At 38.8% G+C, this 19,207-nt stretch overlaps 1 non-coding gene across 1 annotated transcript; it reads right to left on the bottom strand.

Moving 5' to 3' along the window:
* Positions 1-17,804: 17,804 nt before the first annotated feature.
* LOC115513163 lies at positions 17,805-17,912 on the bottom strand. The gene has a single exon (XR_003968586.1). It is a non-coding gene; the product is annotated as a U6 spliceosomal RNA (small nuclear RNA).
* Positions 17,913-19,207: the final 1,295 nt, after the last annotated feature.

Here is a 19,207-nt window from a genome sequence, read left to right as displayed (position 1 = left end):
GTAATTAAAAAACTCCCAACAAACAAGGTCAAGGACCAAATGGCTTCACATGGGAATTCTACAAAACGTTTATATTTTTTTAATCTACAAAACATTTAAAAAAGAGTTAATACCTATTCTTCTCAAACTATTCCAAAAAACACAAGAGGAAGGAAAGCTTCCAAATTCATTCTTTGGTGCCAGCATTTACCCTGATACCAAAACCAAATAAAGATACCATCAAAAAAGGTAACTACAGGACAATATCTCTGATGAACATAGATGCAAAAATCTTCAATGAAATATTAGCAAGCCAAATCCAACAATATATATATGAAAAATCATTCACTATGATCAAGTGGGATTTATTCCCAGGATGCAAACGTGGTTCAATACTCACAAATCAATCCACGTGATACATCACATCAGTAAGAGAAAGGATAAAAACCATATGATCATTTCAGTACATGCAGAAAAAGCATTTGGCAAAGTACAACATCCATTCGTCATAAAAAACCCACAATAAAGTAGGTTTAGAGGGACCATAACTAAATATAATAAAGGCCATGTATGAAAAACCCACAGCTAACATCATATTCAATGGTGAAAACCTGAGAGCTTTTCCCCTAAAATCAGGAAAAAGACAAGAATGTCCACTCACCACTTTTATCCAATATAGTACTGGACGTCCTAGCCACAGCAATCAGCCAAGAAGAAGAAATAAAAGGTATTCAATTTGGTAAGGAAGAAGCAAAACTTTAGCTATTTGCAGATGACATGATACTATATATAGAACACCCTAAAGACCCACCCAAAAAACTACTAGAACTGATAAATGAATTCAATAAGGTTGTAGGATACAAAATCAATATACAGAAATCCATTGCATTTCTATACACTAATAACGAAGTACCAGAAAGAGAAATTAAGAAAGCAGTCCCATTTATAACTGCACCAAAAAATAATTAAAAACCTAGGAATAAACTTAACCAAGGAGGTAAAAGACCTGTACTCCGAAAACTATAAAACATTAATGAAAGAAATTGAAAGACATTACATGCTCATTGACTGGGAGAACAAATATTGTTAAAATGTCCACACTACCCAAAGAAATCTACACATTTGATGAAACTCCTATCAAAATACTAACAGCATTTTTTATAGAACTAGAAGAAATAATCTTAAAATTTGAATGGAGCCACAAATCCTGAGTAGCTAAAGCAATCTTAAAAAAGAACAACAATGGAGGTATCAGAAACCTAGATTTCAAGACATACTACAAAGCTGTAGTAGTCAAAAACAGTTTGGTACTGGCACAAAAACAAACACACAGATCAACAGAACAGAATAGAGAGCCCAGAAATAAACCCACAATTATATGGTAGTTTATTTTCAACAAAGGTATCAAGAATATGCAATGGGAAAAGACAATCTCTTCAACAAATGGTGTTGGGAAAATGGAACAGTTACAAGCAAAAGAATGAAACTGGACCACTTTCTTACACCATATGAAAAAATAACTCAATGGTTTAAGGACCTAAATGTGAGACCACAAAAAGCCTAGAAGAGAGAACAGGTAGTAATTTCTCTGACATTAGCCATAAAAACATTTTTCTAGATATATCTCCACAGACAAGGGAAACAAAAGCAAAGATAAACCATTGGGACTACATCAAAATAAAAACCTTCTTCACAGCAAAGGTAAACAACCAACAAAGCTAAAAATCTACCGAATAGGAGAGGACATTTGCAAATGACATATTTGATAAGGGGCTGGTATCCAAAATATATAAAGAACATATAAAACTCAACATCCAAAAACAAATAATCCAATCAAAAATGGGCAGAAGACATAAATAGATATTTCTCCAAACAAGACAGATGGCCAACAGACACAAGAAAAGATGTTCAACATTACTCATCATCAAGGAAATGGAAATCAAAACCACAACAAGATATCACCTGACACCTGTCAGAATGGCTAAAATCAACAACCCAAGAAACAATAGGTGTTGGCAAGGATGTGGAGAAAAGGGAACCCTCTGGCACTGTTGGTGAGAAAACAAACTGGTGCAGCCACTGTACAAAACAGTATATAGGTTCCTCAAAAACTTATAAGTAGAACTACCATATGATCCAGTAATTCCACTATTGGGAATTTACCCAAAGAATATGAAAACATTAATTTGAAAAGATGTATATTCCCCTGTGTTTATTGCAGTATTATTTGCAATAGCTAAATTATGGATGCAGCCCAGTGTCCATTGATAGATGAATGGATAAAGAAAATGTGTGTATTATATATATATTATGGAATATTACTCAGCCATAAAAAATAATGAGATCTTGGGATGCCTGGCTGTCTCAGTCGGTTAAGTGCCCGACTTCAGCTCAGGTTATGATCTCATAGTTCGTGAGTTTAAGCCCTGCATAGGGCTCTGTGCTGACAGCTCAGAGACTGAAGCCTGCTTCAGATTCTGTGTCTCCCTCTCTCTCTCTGCCCTGCCCCTATTCATGCTCTGTCTCTCTCATTCTTTCAAAAATAAATAAACATTGGGGCGCCTGGGTGGCGCAGTCGGTTGAGCGTCCGACTTCAGCCAGGTCACGATCTCGCGGTCCGTGAGTTCGAGCCCCGCGTCGGGCTCTGGGCTGATGGCTCAGAGCCTGGAGCCTGTTTCCGATTCTGTGTCTCCATCTCTCTCTGCCCCTCCCCCATTCATGCTCTGTCTCTCTCTGTCCCAAAAATAAATAAACGTTGAAAAAAAAAATTTAAAAAAAAAATAAATAAACATTAAAAAATAAAATAAATAAAGTAAAAAGAGAATGAGATCTTTCCATTTGTGACCACATGGAGATAGATAGATAGATAGATAGATAGATAGATAGATAGATAATGGAATATTAACTATAAAAAAGGATGAGATCTTGGCATTTGTGACAACATGAATGGACCTAGAGAGTACTATGCTAAATGAAATAAGTCAGACAGAGAAAGACAAATACCATATGATTGCACTTACATATGGAATCTCAAAAATAGAACAAATGAATAAATAAACAGAAAGAGACTCATAAATACAGAGAGCAAACTGGTGTTGCCAAAGAGGAGAAGGCGGGGGGGGGGGGGGAATGGGCTAAATAGGTAAAGGAGAAGAGGTATAAACTTTCAGTTATAAAATAAATAAGTCATGGAGATGAAAAGTACAGCATAGGGAATATAGTCAGTGACATTGTAGTAATGTTGTATGGTGACAACTGATAACTGCATTTACTGTAGTGAGCATTGCATAACATACAGAATTGTCAAATCACTATGCTGTACACTCAAAACTATATATATATATGTGTGTGTGTGTGTGTGTGTGTGTGTATGTGTGTGTATATATACATATATATGTGTGTGTGTGTGTGTGTGTGAACTGTACTTCAGTAATAAAAAGTTTTGAAATAATATGCAAATATAGTCTACCACACTGTCAAGCATATGCTTATATTCCCAAATAATTTTTCCTAGTTGTCTAATGTATATAGGATTTGTCTTTTCAGTTTAGTTGCATCTAGTAATTATATTAATAACTACTTATTTAATACCTGTATTTACACAAGCCACTTTGTAAACATATAATACAATAAATACATGTTAAAAATTTTAGGGTTATTTTCTCCCTGAGAACCAATCCCATAACCTCAATTTGTTTCTTATTTTTAGTTATGCCTCACAGCACTAGAATGCACAGATACACAGTGAGCAATCAATAATTCATTACAATATTAGTTAATAAAGTAAATGAGGGATTTAAGGTTTACCACAAGCAAATGATAGTGAGAACTCATGATCAACCTAAAAGACTAGAATGCTTGGAAATCACCTGTTTGAGGAATTTAATAAATCAACCACGAAATGTCAAAGGGAAAAAAGGTCTTCATTTTTTAGCTCCTTGGGTCACCCTAGACCTCCAAGAAGTCCATGTATCAATCTACTTGATATGTAGAAAATAAAATAAAACAAATAAGTAAACCCAAATTTCCCCTCCTGCCTGAAAATAACATATGTGAAGGATGGTGGAAATCTAGAATGTGATGTTTTCCATGTTTACATTGACATAGACCCAATGCGGAAGTGGTTAGTTGATTTAGGATTAGTAAAGCTAAGGAAATCAGGAAGGAATCAGTTCCCCTGCTCAGAATTTGGTTTCTAGAGACTCCTCTTAGAAGTCATGATAGTCTTCTCTGAAAATACTTCCTTTTGAATCAATTGCATTTTGAAAAATAGAAAGCTGTAACAGAAAAAGGATGGGATGAATGTGAGTTAATGAGGGAACAATCATTCACTAAGCACCAAGTACTTCTCAACTTCTGTGCTCTGTACTTTGTGCATGCTATCGCAACTAGTCTGGACAGCACCTTATACACAAGAAAGTTGAAGTTCTGGGAAGTGAAATAACTTGTTCCAAGTCACCCAGTGGCTATGTCAGTCTCCTAACCAAGGTCAGTCTGAGCAGAGAGACAAAGTTCTCTCCCCAATATTAAGTTACCAATCCAACTCAACAAATAGCTATTGAGCTCTTGTGTCCAGCACAGTTCCAGCACCAGAAATATGGCATGGAACACAAAGTCACTGTCTTTGAAAAGTCTATATTCTAGGGATTCCCAAATCATCATTCAGGATATTTAGGATCATTTAAGATATCTCTAGAATGTCTAGAGAGACACTGAGAAAGGAATGACAATGCTATCCAAGTTTTAAGTCAATCAGAACTCCACCGAGAGATTTATTTTTTTCATTTAAAAAATTTTTTAAATTTTATTTTAGAGATGAGGGAAGGGGCAGAGGGAAAGAAAGAATCTTAAGTAGGCTCTACCCTCAGCACAGAGCCCAACACGGGACTCGATCCCACGACCCTGGGATCATGACCTGAGCTGAAATCAAGAGCCAGACACTCAACTGACTGAGCCACCCAGGGGTCTGTGTATTCATTTTTATAGGGCTCTCTAGAACCAGAGTAACTTTTTTCTTTTATTTCAAAATCAATGAAGGGCAGAGAGGATATGCAGACACTGATGATATTTGAAAGGATCTGATTGATATTTCATAGATGTTAATTTCATGATTCATCAGCTACTACTATTACTCCACAATGCCAAACTGTATTATATACCAGGAGACACCAGGGTGCAGTTTGGTAATTATTTCTTGTGTCATATTTAATAAAAGAAGTCATATTCTCCATTCCACACAGACACTCCATGTAGCTGCAATTGCAATTCTTATCCTGGCCTTTCTTTGACCCCCAAATTTCTAAAGCCTTTGGAGAAGAATTTAGACTGGCCCAAACTATAAAGAAAATTGAATTTAGCAACTCATTTCCAAGAATCTCCAAAGTTTGTTTATATAGTTGAGCAATGTAAAATCATTCTTGAATATCAAACAGAAAACTTCTACATCCACAATTTTTCCCTTTAAAGACAGAATAAAAATATACCAGAGATTGTCTTGAGATTTGGTATCACGTTGACCTAAAGATTCAGGTAAACATGAACGCTAAAACAATTTTGGATCTACTTTGACCTCAGCAATAAGGAGAAGTCTTTGCATTGGAATGAGAAAATTAGCAATTTTGAGTGTGACCTTATATTGTCAACATTTTGACCAAGACCAATGTTACAGAAAATATTACCATCTTATTTCTTGTTTGTTCCAGTCCCTTCCCAGGTGCCTCCTAAAGAACATTTCTAAAAGTGAACCACATGGAGATTTGGGGGCAGCCGGAAGTACCTTTACTCACTTGTAGTTTTAATAAATATTTTTTTTAGTCTAGACACATTCTTGCCATGCCAAAAAAAAAAAAAAATTCAGAGGTTTAAATGTTGAAGTTCTTACCCTTAGTAAATGTTAAATAAAAAGAAATTCTCTTCTTTGTCTCACTATCCCAGCTAGTCAAGATTGTTTCAATAACTCATCCGCTCCCCAGAAATACTCAGAAGTACACACAGACTAGGGACCAAAGTCATAACTATAAATGGAAGTTATTGACCTAGTCTTGGTTTTGTAGGGTTATTAGGAGACTACATTATGCACAAAAAATAGAAGACAATGGGAGAAAGGGAGGCACAGAGTTTTCATATGTTACAAAAGAACACGGGAGATGGACAGAAATTGGATGAACAGGAGGGAGAGAAGAAACTATCACTAGAAGGAAACACTGTTTAGGAAATCATTATTGGGAAACTGAAATGAATTATTCCAAACCTTCCCTTTTCCTTGAAGCATTTAGTATCACTGCCTTATACAATTATTCTAAGAACTTACATGCTGGCATTTAAAAATTACAAAAAGAAAAAGAAAACCTTCACATACCTAAGTACTTCTTTCCATTGATTTAAAAAAAAAAATCTTTATCTCTGAAACAGTTTAAGGGTCATAAAGAACTATAAAACTCGTAGAGCTACCCATGTACCCTCCACCCAGCTTCCCCAACAATAAGATGTTACGTGACCTTAGCACATTTTCAAAACCAGGATATTGATGTTGTTCAATATTATTAACTCAGGTATAGATCTTATTCAGATTTCACAGATTTTATGTACACTCTTTTCTTTTTTTCCTTTCCTTTTCTTTTTCTGGCCTATGAAGTTTTATCACATGTGTAGATTCAGATAATCAACACTTCAATCAGGATCTAGAATGGTTCCATCACTACGGAGAAACTTCCATCCGTAATTGTCACACCCTTCCTCCAGCCGCAACCCCAGGCAACTACCAGTCTGTTCTCATTTGGAGGATGTTATATAATCACACAATATATAACCCTTTGAGATTGGCTTTTTGAACATGTCCTTAAGATCCATCCTTTACGTTGATTTTTAAAGCTCCTGTTAAGCAAAACTATTTTTTTAATTTAAAAAAAATTTATTTTTTTTGAGAGAGAGAGAGAGAGAGTGCATGCGTGTATGCACAAGTGGGGGAGGGGCAGAAAGAGAGGGAGACAGAGAATCTGAAGCAGACTCCAGGCTCTGAGCTGTCAACACAGACTCCAACGTCAGGCTGGAACCCACAAACAGCAAGATCCTGACCTGAGCTGAAGTCAGACACTTAACTGACTGAACCCCTGAGGCGCTCCATGTTAAGCAAAACTTAAAACCAACATACCTTATGATCAAAACTGGGGATCAGTGGGGAGTGGGCATTCAGAATAATCAGTGTTTTGTTTTGTTTTTGTTTTAAAGAGACAGCATGGTTGCATGGATGGACTGCAGACCTGTCAATGGCGTTACTTTTCAGAGCAGATAAAGAAGAAAGGGCTCTGGAGACTTGAAGCACCTTACTTTGGCCTCCCTAAAACTATGACATTCAGATCACTGGGACTATACATGCATTTTGGGTATTTGCTCAAACAGTGTTACTGTTTGGAGAGCAGACCAAAGTTTTGGAGATAAAATTTGCATTGAGAACCAATTTCACAGAATCCTGAGCTTGACCAAATACCAATTACTAGAATATTTCTGTGTCTGTAATTAGGAACCCCATGAAAAGTAGCAGATTTTCACAACCATTTCCACAATTAATAAAGTGGCACGTCTGCAGAGTTTCTATTAAAATATGTTTATTACTTCTCTCTGAATTTAAATGCTTGGATTTTAAGTGTTAAATGTAAAAATCTGCATGAGGCTAAATTTTATATAAGTTGAGTCAATTCCTCATAGCAGAAAAAGTATTTGTGGTCATTATACAAGTTTGCAGAGTAAAAAACAATTCAGATAAATGGACTTTCTAAAGGGTACTTTTTAGCATCAAAACAGTTTCACAAGTATGATAGAAAGTTATATCTAGGAACAACTGGATTGGTATTTAAATATATGTAAATAGGAGTGTTCTGCTAAGCCACTGTAGCACCAAAGGGCAGCTTTGAGTTTCATAGGCTCCGTAACTCATTCTGTCAGTATATTTGGCCTTGGGCCTGAACCACCTGTTCTGAGGACGCACAGCTTCTGAGCTCTTTACCTGGTCTTCTGTTGATGACCTCACTTTGTCTTTCAGACTTCCTGTTACAACCTTGGCATTGATGTCTGGGGCTCCCCTAAGTGGACTCCTGCCTTGAAAGGACCCAGACTTTATGATGATACAACACCTCAGGTGGAACTTTTACAGACCCTCAGGCTGTACTAGCAGAGGCCAGCGCTTTCTGTCAGGACAGACAGACCATCTTCCAAGTCCAATTTATAAATCACCACCTTTCTGCACATGACCAGGTGGCAAAGATGCTCTGCACAGTGCAGCTGGGCAACTCCTTTCCTAAACCATCAAGCCCAGTGATTTAAAGGAGGCCTCAACAACAGGGCAGATATTCAGGGGGTCAACCCCGCAGCAGGAATGGGGATCTCACTGGGCTATGGAAGTGAAGGATGTACCCAGAGGGCAGGCTGTTAGGGATAACTGCCATTCTAGAAGGCAGGCAGGCCACAAAGAGGTACAGTAAGCCACATGGGGTGGTAGTTCCAGCAGCACAGAGCTTGAGGCAATGAGGAACTGGAAATAGCAACATGGTGGAGAGATCGAGGCAGTGGTTACATCAAGAAAATTTAGAAAGATTACCAAGCTGCAGTAAGGGAGTGAAGTAGTGCCCCTGTTATTGGCACTGAGCAAATTTTGAGTTGGAACACAGGAATAACCTAAGGAAGGGAAAGGAAATGGCATTGAAATTGATAGCCTACTGAACTAGGTGCTTTAAGATTGAGATCTCACTTACTCCCACATCAACCAAAGTAGGAGTCATAATTTCCATTATACAGAAGAAAAAAATGAGGTTCAAAGACGCTAACTAGTTTTGTCGTAATCATGTGGTGACATGGAAGGGGCGGTAGTCAGGATCTGAACTCTGGACAACCTGACTCCAAAGATATTGTTGCTATATTCACACTGTCATTTGTCATAATTGTTATTATTTAATGTGAAACATTTGAGAACACAGCCCCCTATGCAGATCTCCTGTCATTTATTTTTTCCTCTTTAAATAATATTGTGCCATAAATTAGAGACTTCAAAAAAAAAATAGTCTAAATTCACCTCCAGTGGCTATGAGAAGGGGAGGAGAGTCAGACCTGTCTGGGAATTTGTGTTTGGAGGTAGCCAAGAGGAAAAGAGACCTCAGCTTCTGGGGTGTCCCCAGAGGACAGAGGTAGACCAAAAGCAAAGACCAAAACTTGAAGCATGGAGCCAATGTGTTTGGTGATTCCAGGTGGAGTTCAGGAAATTGGACTCCTCAATGAACTTTTCTCAGCATCCCATAGTATCTACAGACACACAACAGAGACAGATGGCTCTAACAGGGGCCAGCTTCAACCCTAAGAAACTGGGAGGAGAATATGTAAACATATATATTTTGGGGTACGAATATCCATTGCAATTCTCTTGATTTTTTAAATTTATACTTTATAAAGTATAAGGACACTTTTAAGAAAAATGAAAATAACATAATTTACATGAATCTCCAATTTTTCTCCTAAATTTCATCTTTATAATAAGAATATTTTATGTATTTATATAATAGAAATATTTTCAAGAAGGAATAATCACACATATATCATTTCAGTTTTGATAAAGGTCAACACTGGAAGGTCTAGGCAACATAAATTTTTAATTTAAGGCTGAAGTTTATTTGGTATTTCAGAGCACCACCTGGTGGATGAATTAACAATAGCAGCCCAAAACAAAAGTCAAAATGGCTCTGAAACAAAGGGTAATGGAACCTATGATGTTCATTCCTTCTCTTTTCTTTTCTTTCTACTTTGGCTCTCATTCTTTTTTTTTTTTTTTCCCCTCTTCTTCTTTTCATTTCCTATCCAATCTCGCCTGCCTCTGTTTACACTTTAAGCTTGTCCATGCCACCTCTCTGTATTGCTGAGTCCTCAAAGTGGCTAAGAAGCTTGCTTATTTATTCCTGATTTAATAAAATCTAAGAAGTTTCTAAAATTCCAGTAGAAAGGCAAATATATTTGAAGTTTCAAAATTGGACTTTCTTCCAGAGACTGTATCTTTCTACTCAGGGGTTTGTGTTTCTCCAAAGGAGGGGTTTTTGTTTGACTGATCTACACAGAAACAATCATTTTAGTGAAACCCCTCTTTCATAATTTATGTTTACATAATGACAAAAGTTGACTCATTTAGAGTATGTTAGCCTGTTATTCTGATCCAGCAGCCAATGGCTTCTGAGAAAGAGAAGACTGGTGTAGAGCAACCTTCTTAAAGGTCTCTGATCTCAAATGACCCACAATATGAATGAGTGGAACAAGACAGGTCAGAGATATCAAGAAGTCATAGACTGGGGACCTGGAAACCTCATGACTTGTCCTTAAGGATATACATTATTCTAATGCAACCAGTTCTTCCAGTTTTTAAAAATAAGCCAATGGGGTGCCTGGGTGGATCAGTTGGTTAAGCGTCCAACTCTGGATTTCAGCTCAGATCATGATCTCAGTTTCTGGGATCAAGCCCCACATTGCGCTCTGTGCTCACAGCACGGAGCCTCCTTGGGATTCTGTCTCTCCCTCTCTCTCTGCCCCTTCCCTGGTCATGTGCACATACTCTCTCTCTCTCAAAATAAATAAAATGAAGCCTTAAAAAAAAGTTGTGGGAATTTGCAAATAATGCTTCAATAAACATGGAGGTACATATACCTTTCCAAATTAGTGTTTTCATTTTCTTTGACGAATGGATAAAGAAGATATGATACACACACACACACAGAGGACTATTACTCAGCCATAAAGAAAGAATGAATCTTGCCGTTGGCAACAACATGGATAGAGCTAGAGGGTATAATGCTAAGTGAAATAAGTCAGTCAGAGAAAGAGAATACCATATTATTTCACTCATACATGTAACTTAAGGAATAAATAAAATGAACAAAGGAAAAAGAGACAAACAAAAAAGAGACCCTTAATTGCAGAGAACAAACTGATGGCTGTCAGAGGGGAAGTGGGCAGGGGGCAGCAGGGAGATGGGTGAAACAGATGAAGGAGATTAAGAATACACTTATTGCAATGAGCACTGAGTAACTTAAGGAATTGTTGAAGCATTGTAGTGTACACCCAAAACTAATACAATACTGTAGATTGATTATACCTGAATGTTAAAATAAATTTTATTTGTTAAATGTTTATTGATTTATTTTAAGAGAGAGAGAGAGAGCATGCATGCAAGAATGGGGGAAGGGCAGAGAGAAGGAGAGAGAGACTCCCACGCAGGCTCCACACTGTCAGCACAGAGCCCATCTCGGGGCTTGATCCCACAAACCGTGAGATTATGACTTGAGCAGAAATCAAGAGTCAGACGCTTAACTGACTGAGCCACCCAGATGTCCCTAAAGATATATTAAAAAAAAAAAAAAAAAAGGTTTGGGAATTTGGACTTCATTCACTTGATGACAGAATATGAATAAGTAAGCAGTCTGCTTACTTACTGAAATCTACCCCAGACCCTGAACAAACTGCTTTTACAATGCCTAAGCACTGCGCCACCTCTCAATCAGCAAGCCCATGCCATGTGCCCCTGTTACTTCACACAGTCAGATTACAGGTTCGTGGAGAGTTAGGATGTCCTGGAAATGGCCTTTCATCCCTATGACTGTCCATGTGCCTTGAAATAACCTGAGGTTCAGACTTGGGCTCCAACTAGAAACAGTGTAGTAGAGCTGGGAAGAACAGCTGTGAGGCTTATGGGCTTGAAGTTTGCACTGCATTTGCAAACAAATTCATGCGTAAATTTAAAAATATATGTAAGTTAAAAATACCTTAAGTCCAATTTTGGCCATCTTACCTTACAACAAAGCTTCGTCATCTACACACCTACTGGGGCAACCAGAGGCACTTTACTGCTAATTGATTTAGAAAAGATGCTGACACCATTTACACATTCTAAAGAGAAAAATATGACCTTCCTTCCTCAGAGTTCTCTGGGAAACAGTGCAGGGTTTTGTTGTTGTTTTGTTTTGTTTTGACATGGAAAAACTCAGAGGATGTAACAGTGATATTTTAATAACAAACTTCATGGCCAAAAAGACTTGGAGAATGTCTATCTGCTCAGGCTTTCATGACAGACTACCATAGATGGGGCAGCTTAAACAAAAGAAATTTATTTCATCACTGTGTCAGAAGTTAGAAGTCCAAGATCGAGGTGCCGGCTGATTCAGGGTCCGGTGAGGATTCTCATCCTGGCTTGCGGACAGCCACCATCTCACCATGCCCTTACGTGGTCTTTCCTCATTGCATGCATGTGGAGAGAGAGGGGGCGCAAGCAAGCCCTCTGCTGTCATTTCTTGGAAGACATTATTCCTATTGGATCAGGGCCTCACCCTTATGACCTGATTTAACTTTACTTCCTGCAAAGCCCCATCTTCAAATACAGGTGCACTGGGGGTTAGGACCAACATATAAATTTGGTGGGAGATACACAAGCATTCAGCCCGTAACAAAGAAGCTGTACTGTATATCTGTATCATTTGCATTGTATCTTGAAACTAAAATAAGTAAAACATCTGCTTTTTAAAAATGATAAATTCTAATGTTGGATTTTTAAAAACTGCTTATTTTGAGAGAGAGAGAGAGAGAGATTGAGGGGAGCAGAAGAAGAGAGAGAGAGAGAGAGAGAGAGAGAGAGAGAGAGAGAGAACGCGCACACAGAACGTGACGCTGGGCTTGAACCCACAAACTGTGAGATCAGGACCTGAGCCAAAATTGAGTCAGACGGTTAACTGACTGAGCCCCCCAGGCACCCGAGATTTTTTATTTTAGCCAAATTACTTTAAACCCCTTCCCCTGACCTACAGTCCTTTTAAACTCTAATAAGCACACTCAGTGTTTAATTTTTACATTTACTAGCCTCTCATAACATCTCAACTTAGTCTCTGAAACAATTATCCCTTTATTGTTAAATAACTCCCAAGTTTTAGCTTTCCACAGAACTCCAGGGAATTACTTACAATGTAAACAATAGGTATGGCTTTAGAAATCTGAGAAGTCCTCAATTTATAATTTCTACTTGGAGACTGGGCTCAGTAACATTCCAGACCTCTCGATTTTATCTTTGTTCTTTGGGAAATGGGCTCCCTGACGAAACAAATCTGGTTTTGAGGAATAACTTGTAATATTTTCAGTTAGTTGTAGTTTTTAAAATGGAATCCCTTTCTTTACTTTTTTGAAACGATATTGACAAATGCCCTCAGGTGCTGGACGTTAGTCAGTGGTCCTGTTCCTCCCGCTTCCAAGCCTTGCAGCCTTGTCTGTCTTACCCGTTGGCTGCAGCTGATTCACGGGCTGCTTATTCAAGGTTATACTGGTCTCATCAGATTTTTTTTTCCTCACCAGAATTCAGAGGAGAGACAGAGAAAGCCTAAGGCAATTAAGATACGGATGTTGGATTTAAACAGACTTGTCATTCCAAGGCACCACTGAGGGCGACTCAGACGAATTATATTCAAGACAGCAAAAGAAGCCAGCCCTCAGAAAGTAAGCAGAATGGAGCAGGTGTTCAGAGCAAAGCAAAGACAAGAGGCTCCTGCAACCTAGGAAGACTTTTCCATTATTCCCATTTCTTATCCTCCTGAGTCTCCACTGTAGTTTAGGCAGACTTAGTGTGGAATCAGTTCTTTACTGATTTAACAATACAGTGCATTAATAGAAAACCTGAGGCTAGCAGATCAAGAGACAACTGCTGCTGGGAAGATAGTTTGTTACTCACAGTTCCCAAGAGGAGTGGGCCACATGAGGAAGCACTGGGGTTGGTCATGAAGTCAGAAAGAAGGAGGAACTGTGGACAAGAGCCTCTATTGTGGGCTTCCATGGGAAGGAATTGTTGAGGCAGGTAAATGAGCACAGGATTATTTGAATAATTTCATCGGGCTGTGGGGCACAGGAGCTGTCCCTCGTTGTCTGGTATTTGGCCCTGGGCTCTTGAGGGCAAGTGTGAATGGCACAGAGTGTAAAAGCCTGATAAAGGGGATGCTTGGAGTGTGGACTCTGCATTGGTTGGTCTGTATTGGGAAAACATGCCCCTAGAGGGAGGACTCCTCCTAAGGAGGCTGGAGAGGGAATAAGGGATGCAGGAGGCCCAGACAAGGTGACTGAGGTTTATTATTGGGTTGCCCAGGACAAGGCATGTTCAGCATATGCATGTAGACCAGACAGATGTTAAAGTATAAAATTTACAGAAACTAGAAACATGGTTAATACACTTACATCCAAACATGCTCTTAAATAGGTTCAGGAACTAGTCCCAAGTTGCAGGGCTAATTAGAGGCAACACCAGGATGAAATAAGGCAAGTTCCCTGCATACATGCCACACTGCTTCTGTCACGCCTTCATTAAACTTGCAGCTGGACCGGGGTCTCCAGTCTCTTTGCAAGATAATATGAGGTGTGGGACCCAGACTCCACAGTAGCAAAAGCAGAACCCCACACAAAGAAGTTCCTGGAAGGGGAAAGAACTATCACTTTGGGGAGCAAACTTCCAAGCTAAAACAGCACTGTTCCCTTTAAGCAAGAACACAGAATTCAAACTCACCCAGAACATCAATGGCTCACTTTTCACTTCTGTCATTTGGAATTGATATTACATATCATGGTATGGATAGTCTTTTGCAAAGAGACATAGTGGTTTTCCTGTTTCTAAGATACTATTAAGACTGTGATCTGAGTATGCCATTGTAGAATCAATAGCCCTTACCTCAAGATTGATAGGTGAAGCCACTGCTAAAAATGCCCTTTCACCTTGATTTTCCCCACACTGACTTCTGAATCTGGTGCACTTAGACAAATTATGTCCCTTGCTCTCTACTCTCAGGCTCCCATTCTCTGTGCTACACATCTTGAGCCTTTACATAGTGCCTTTTTGGAATACTGATTGGACAATACATTTTTTGTGGCTGGTCTCCCCTTTTAGATGACAAACTTCCTACTGGCAAAGTATCCCAAATTTCCTTTTCTTCTCTTCTTCTGAGCCTTTATCCCCCATATAAATGTCTGGGCTATAAGAAGAAGGCATGGGCATAAATGAGCTATCAGAATATTACTATAACAAAACGGAAAACAAATGAAATTTAAAAATCAATCGAGCCGCTTTTAAGCTATATGGCTCTCCATTGGTTGGTGATTACTATCCTTGATTTTAAAAACGTTTCTACCTTTTGTCTTACAGCCTAGCTTAATTCAGGCACTTAATCGTAGGTAATGTAACATATGACTCGTCTTATATCAGTTGTGGTAAATACATGAATCATATGTAAATTAAAAGCATGATGATTTTTTGCCTCATTGGATGCATTTGCATCATGAAATCTTAAAATGAACAGTATTCTAAAGAGCACATATGCACATGTGCACGCACACAAAAATACGTTACTGTTTTTTTTTAATTTATTTAAATGTCTATTTATTTTGAGAGAGTGTGTGAGTAGGGGAGGGGAAGAGAGGAAGAGAGAGAATCCCAAGCAGGCTCCATGCTGCCAGCAAAAAGCCCAACATGGGGCTCGAACTCACGAACCATGAGATCATGACCTGAGCCAAAATCAAGAGTCAGACACTTAACAAACTGAGCCACCCAGATGCTCTGCTACTAGTTTTTGATAGATGACTGCACTGCCTGATTTGGTGGTATTCTAGGAATAGACAGAGCAGTAGAGAGAATAAGAAATCCAGAAATTGATGCAAACTCACAGAGTTTATGTACCTATTTTAGTATTTTGACCTATGCTGTTCAATCATTCAATCATTCATTCATTCAACAAATATTTCTTGAATATGTGGTATTGGGCACTGTTTTAAGTATTGATTGCAACAAAAAGAGATAAGACAGAATTGTCTTATGTCTTATGTCTTAATCTATGACATAGAGGACTGCACTAATATGTCCATTTATATATGAAGAACTAAGGGTAAAAGGGATATATGTTCTTGCCCAAATACATATAAGTAGTAGGAGATAATATTAGGATTTAGATCTACGTCTGTATGTCTTTAAGGCCCATGTATTTTTCAACTGCTGCTAATTTCCATCCCAGTAAGCATTTACAGGAGACTGCCCTAAATTTCAAATCAAAAATATCAAATGAATCTGTTAATGACTTTCCTTTAAACTGTAAGACTGTCTACAGAAAATGTGTACCTTAGAGAACTGCATGTTTCCTTTTTTTTTTTTTTTTTTTTTAATGTTGATTTTTGAGAGAGAGAAAGAGTGTGAGCAGGGGAGGGGCAGAGAGAGGGAGACACAGAATCTGAAACAGACTCCGGGCTCTGAGCTGTCAGCACAGAGCTCAATGCAGGGCTCAAATCCACAAACTGTGAGATCATGACCTGAGCCGAATTCGGATGCTTAACCGACTGAGCCACCCAGGTGCCCCAAGAACTGCATGTTTCTTGATATTGTTTTTGTACTCTGCGCAAGAATACAGTAAAAAGCCTAAAAACAAAATTTAAAAGAATAAGTCTTTCCACACACACACATATATATACTATACATACACACACAGGGAAGACTATACATACACATTTACGAAGCAACCTTGTAAAGTCATTTGTTCTGTTTTTCCCTGGTCAAGTCACGGGACTTTAATTTTTTTTAATATCATATACTTCTCCTGGAATAAACATTTATTTAAAAATAGTTCATTATTTATTTCATGAAATAAATTTCACGGCAGTAATAATTTCTTAAAGTTTATTTATTTTGAGAGAGAGAGGTAGAGCACACATGCATGCGTACGTGCGCCAGGGAGGGGCAGAGAGAGAGAGGGAGAGAGAGACTCCCACGCAGTCTCTGTGCTTACACTGCACAGCTCAATGCAGGACTCAATCCCAAGACCGTGGGATCATGACCTGAGCTGAATTCAAGAGTCAGGTAACCAATAAGAGACTCTTAAATACAGAGAACAAACTGAGAGTTGATGGGGGTGGGGGGTTGGGAGTTTGGGGAGGTGGGGAAAATGGGTGATGGGCATTGAGGAGGGCATTTGTTGGGATGAGCACTTGGTGTTGTATGTAAGTGATGAATCACTAGAATCTACTCCCGAAGCCAACACTACACTGAATGTTAACTAACTTGAGAAAAAAAAAAAAAAAGTTGGGTGTTCAACCAACTGAGCCACCCAGGTACCCCAATGGCAATAATATTTTTAAAGTATTATTTCCATTTTCACTTAAAAATAAATGATAGTTCAGGTAGTTTTAATTTTAAAAAAACTTTAAAAAAGACCATTTCTTAATTTTTAAATTATACAATTTTTGTTATATAAACAGTGGTGACATTATTAAGTTCCCTTCAAATAAGCTATTCTATTTCATAGATGATATTTTTCAACAAGCTGCACCATGCTACATAAAAAGGCAGTGGAGTACAAATGTATAAAATGATTTTTAAGGCAATAATCAGTTTTATCATATCTCCTAACACTGGAATAAAGCCAAATTTGTGCACTGAAGGTAAAGAAATATACTGTACATATAGTATTTTTTGGGATGTGTATATGCCAGTTAAAAACTGAATTCCAGCTAAAGACCAAAGCACAAGATATGAATAAAATAAAAAAAAAATAACAATGAGTAAAAAGGAGTCTTTCTCCTGTTCAAACTGAAATCAAGGATTTTTTCCTCAGCTTTTTTTTCTCAGTGTTTCAATCTTGGTTATTAATAGTAGCATTTGCATTTCACAACTGAGTGCTAATTTCCAGAAACACCCTGAGACTTCCAGGGTTTAGCTGTGTACCTGTCAGGCAAGCCCAGGATATTCTGCAGTATCAAGTAACCTGAAAACTCTCAGTTTTTTATTGTGTGATTTTTTTAATATGGAACGTTTCACGAATTTGTGTGTCATCTTTCGCAGGAGCTACACTAATCTTCTCTGTATCATTCCAATTTCAGTATATGTGTGGCCGAAGTGGGCACTCTCAGCAGTTTACAACAATGTTTATTTCTCGCTCACGTGCATATCCATCCTGGGTCAGCAATGATCTTTGCCCGCTCTTGGAATCACTGGCAACCTAAGCGGACAGAGGCTGCATCCCAACAGAGTCAGAGGAAGGGAGAAGAGCATGGAGAACTATGTACTGATTCTTAAGGCCTCTGCCCAGAAAGGACATACATCACTTCTGCTTACAGGTAACTGACCAAAGCAAATCACATGACCAAGCCTGTATCAACAAGGTAGAGATGAACAATTCTTCCACCTTGAATGTTTATAAATAATACAGTCATCCACAAGCTCTAAAAATACTATGTGCATCATTTCATTTGGTCCTGATGACACCCCCTTGTGATACAAAGTGCAGGAAAGGGGGGGTTGTGCTGCAAAACATTTCAGCAGAACCAACCCACCAATGTTCGCTGCATCTGCAATTTCTCATCTTCAACATCAGCCAATCGGATGAGCACAAAGGGTGGGACAAGGCCAGATCAAGGCTCTTTCCAAATTGCTATGATGCCCACCAGCTTCATGCATCCTACTGCCTGCCTTTGGAGTGCTCCCAATTCCTTGTACTCTCTGCTATTCCTTGGAATGGAGTGGGTGGGTCAGGCTAGAGGGGCAATGACCAACAGGACAGAGCTGCGAGGGGACATAAGGAGGCACCAGGGTAGTGAAGCCTGGTCATCCAATCTGAAGACACGGAGCCACCAACAGAGTGCAGCTATGTCCCTGGAGACTGATGGATGTATTATATGATGAGAATGCAGGGTGCCTGTTCCAGGTGAAATCTTCAGGATAAATGCTAATAAATAATATGCTGTGATAGGTAATAGGAGTAGTAGACAAGAGCTTCCTAGTTGATAAAACTCAGTCAAGGGCTTTCAAGAGTTGTAAGCTCTTTGGTCTCCAAGAGGGGCTCTGGGTGACCCAGAGGTTGTTCCTGACCCAGATGTCAACATGCTCACTGCTTCCGCCACAATCATAGGTAGATTCCTCGCTTCTGGTGACTATGGTCACAAGACTTTTCCCTCCTAGAGTGGCTGAAAGGCAGACATTAGCAGCTTGTAGATGGAGTCCCTTTGTTCCTACTGGGCTGCTTCCACCACCCTGGAGCTGCACGTGCTACACTGCATTCCCTGTCCATGATGCGGTAGTGAGTCCCAGTCCTGGACTCTTCACCCCTCTACTCTGGGCAGTGTGGTACCGTTGTAGTTAAGCACACAGGTGCCACCATCAGACAGAACTGAGCATAAATCTGACTGTATCATTTGCCACAGT

The sequence above is a fragment of the Lynx canadensis genome, chromosome B1 (assembly GCF_007474595.2).
Source record: "Lynx canadensis isolate LIC74 chromosome B1, mLynCan4.pri.v2, whole genome shotgun sequence".
NCBI classification, from domain to species: domain Eukaryota; kingdom Metazoa; phylum Chordata; class Mammalia; order Carnivora; family Felidae; genus Lynx; species Lynx canadensis.
The sequence above is the reverse complement of the archived record's forward strand: the minus strand, read 5'-3'. Positions and strand labels throughout refer to the sequence as shown.